This window comes from Elephantulus edwardii, unplaced genomic scaffold, assembly GCF_000299155.1.
Source record: "Elephantulus edwardii isolate Elephantulus edwardi_28Jun2011 unplaced genomic scaffold, EleEdw1.0 scaffold00030, whole genome shotgun sequence".
Classification (NCBI taxonomy): Eukaryota; Metazoa; Chordata; class Mammalia; order Macroscelidea; family Macroscelididae; genus Elephantulus; species Elephantulus edwardii.
The window spans coordinates 9,111,317-9,114,982 of record NW_006399780.1 but is presented as its reverse complement, the minus strand read 5'-3'; the positions used below and the strand labels follow the sequence as shown (position 1 = coordinate 9,114,982).

At 37.5% G+C, this 3,666-nt stretch overlaps 1 pseudogene; it reads left to right on the top strand.

The window, feature by feature from the left end:
- Window positions 1-3,666, top strand: part of LOC102872778 — a 20,603-nt pseudogene that overhangs the window by 2,053 nt on the left and 14,884 nt on the right.

The window sequence follows — 3,666 nt, the reverse complement described above, 5'->3', positions numbered from 1 at the left end:
ATTAATCTTCTTTGTCAGTGTGTCCTTTGCCATTCCCTATCACTCCTCCCTGAGAGAGACTTCACCCTGAGTCATAAGGAAAAGGGGATGGCGTATTCTATAGATTTTCATATTATTCCAATATTATCAATTTAATTTCAACTTGCTCTGTTGTGATGTAACCTGTTTACTTTCTCATTCATACTATTTGTGTCTTTTCTTTTGTTAAGTTTGCAAATTATTTATCTTTTTTTAATCTTTAAAAAAAACAGTTTCTGGTTTCGTTGTTGGTTTCAACCATTTTTCTATTTTCTAACCCATTGACTTCCATCCTTGTCCTTATAATTTTCTTCCTTCTAGAGGTTTTGGGTAAGTTTCTTTCCTTTTTCTATTTGCTGGAGGTGCTATATGATTTATTTTGCTCCTTTATTTTTATCATGTGTTTACTTATTGCTATAAACTGACCTCTGAGGATTCCCTTACCTCTATCTCAGAGGTCTTAATGCATTTGTAGTTTCATTCTCATTCATTTCAAGGAAATTTTTATTTCATATTTTATTTCTTCTATAATCTAGTCATGCTCAAGTAAGGTGTTATTAGGTGTTCTTTTTTAACCTCTTTTCATTAATTTCTATCTTTATGGTACTGTGATCTGAGAAGATATTTTGTATTATCTCAATGGTTTTAAATCTGTTTAGGCTTGCTTTGTATCCTAATATGTGGTCTCTTTTGGAGAATGTACCAGGATGTGCACATGAGTAGAAAGTGAATTGAATTTTTGGTGAGTGAAGTACCCTGACTATGTCTATCAGTTGAGTTGACTGATTAATTCAGTTCTTCCACATCTTCACTGAGTTTCTTTTGAGTTGGCCTGATAGGGTTTTGGGGTAAGAATGAGGTGTTGAAGTCTCCTACTATCATCATGATGTTGTCTAATTCTTTCTTCAAGTCTGTTAACTACTATTTTATATATTCTGCAGGTCTATCATTAGGTATGTAGATGTTAACTAAGAATATGTTCTCTTTATCTATTTAGTTTTAATCATTATATAGTGTCCTTCTTATATCAATCAGATGTTGTAGGAGGTGGTATTTAGTCTTGTACAATAGGTGTAACTTCAGGAGGTCTTTGTGTGACTGGATATTGTTTCAATTATTTCTTTCATCAGTTGGTGTGGATATCCCCATAATCTCTAGTTCCTATACCAAGCAGTCTCAAACCACTGTTTTTTGGGGTTTGTTTTTCTTTTTTGGTGTGTTTTGTTTGTTCGTTTGTTTGTTTTTCTTTTTTTAATAATTTTAATGAGCATTTACAGAGATTTTGGATTTCCATTCATTCATTGCTGTACTTCTCTCCCCGCCCATCCCTCCCCCCTCAAACCACTGTTAAGTATTATATTATACTGGTTACAGTTCTGTGCTCCATCTGTCTCCTTAAAAGTTTTCATTTCCTCCTTCAGTTAGCAATTGAAGTACTTCTTTGTCTTTTCTTTTTAAACTCTGGTTTCTAGAATCGTCTGATATTTTTGTTGTATTACCACTGACAAGAACACTGGTGGTATAGTCCATAGGGAATAGAGCTGCTAACCCAAAAACTCTTTGGTTCATACCAACATTTCGCTAAACCAAAGGCCGGGGGGGCAGGGGGAGGGGCGTCAAATCCACCAGGAACTCTGTGGGAAAAAGATGGACAGTCTCCTCCTATGACAGTTATGTTGTTGTTTTTGTTATGTGCCATCGAGTCGCTTGCAACTTATAGCGACCCTATGTACAACAGCTGTAAACTCTGCTCTGCCCTGTGCCAAACCACACTGTCTCCAACACACCCATCCCGATTGCCCCAGTCACTGAATCAATCCACCCCATAGAGGGTCTTCTCCTCCTGCGCTGTCCTTCCACACTACCAAGTATGATGTCCCTCTCCAAGGACCTGTCTCTCCTTACAACATGTGCAAAGTATGTTAGACGGAGCCTCAGAATCCTTGCCTCCAGGGAGCTTCCCGGTTTAACCTTTTCCGGGATAAATCTGTTTGTTTTCCTAGCAGTTCATGGTACCCTCAATACTCTTCTCCAGCACCACAGCTCAAAGGCATCAATTCTCCTTCTGTCCTCCTTAGTCATTGTCCAACTCTCTGATGCATAACAAGTGATAGCAAAGACCATAGCCTGTATCAGACGCCCCTTAGTCTCCAGAGAGACACCAAAGGACCTGATAAAAAATGTTGCTTGGTCCAGTAACATGAATTCCTAATTTTACAATAAATTCCAGCTAAGGATAGACTTATAAATTCCGTGATTATATTACATAATATAAGAAATTAAATAGAAACATTTATTCAAAAATATTCACAACATATTATCACTTCACTCTCTCTTATTTGGGACCAACCAGGGACAACGTGGGCACAGGAGATTGTGAATATGATATTCTATGATGGAGATGTTGATAAATGCAATCAAGAACCTCTGCATGTTAAACAACCTTTTCTTGAGTGGATTTTTCCAGATAAGTCTTGTGGTAAGTAACTGTGAGTGGCCAAGGGTCCAAGTTATATAAAACTTCCCAGAAAAGTCTGTTGTTGTTGTTGTGTGTACTGTCAAGTCAGAACTGACCTATATATAGCTGACCCTCCAGTGGGTTTTCAGAGGCATTTAATCGCACAAGAGGAGATTCCCCATCTTTCTCCCACAAAGAAATCTAACTGTTACAAATGAATAGAAGAAACATTCACAAAAAAAGAGTTCAAGGAAAATTAAAAATAAGATTTTGTAATATTTTTGCCCCATCAAATGGTGAAAAGAGTCAATTGTTAGCAATAGATACAATTTTAAACAGATTTCATGCCTTGTTATGATGCAAGTAATTAATCTTTTCAGAGCAGTGTGATGGAGTCACTAAGGATGCCCATTGCCTGGTCACTAATTATAATGAATGAAACATCCATTAAAATACATCCATGAATATAGTAGAACATACAGGGGGCAAAGTTATAAAAATTTCATGTTGTATGTACCATCAAGTTGGAACTGCCCAATGGCTGACCCTGCAACAGATTTTTTTTTCCCCCTGAAGCAGACTTTTAGAGGCAGTAATTGCTTATGAGAGGTTGCCCTTCTTTTCCTGTGGAGTAGCTGGAGGAATCGAACGGCGTGCCTTCTAGATTGCAGCTCAGATTCTTACCACTAAGGAAATCAATTCCCAAAACTGGCAACTCAGGATGATAGTCTTAGAGGATTCTGAAGTAAATTGGCATAGCAGACTTCATAAGGACAATGTTCTGTGTCCACTGATGAGTAGGACCTGGGATCTTAAAACTCTTAAGTGACCATCTAAGATGCATCTATTAGTTTCTCTCCATCTGAAGTAAAGAAAATAAAGAACTATGAAAAATCAAAGACACACAGAATCAATTAGTCCAAAGGGCCAATGAATCATGAGGACTCTGGCCTCCATGCTCTGAGAAATGAAGAACTAGATGGGACTGACCACTACTGGACACTCTGAAATGGTCACAATAGAAGGACCTGTATAGAGTGAGAGCAAAATGTGTAACAAATACAAAATAATTTTTTTAAATGACACAGCTTATTGATCGTATAGAGATGGTAGAGCCTACAATGTTATGGCCCTTAGACATCCTTCCAGGATGGAGCTGAGCCTGCTCTTTTTGCTCAGCTTTCAACTAA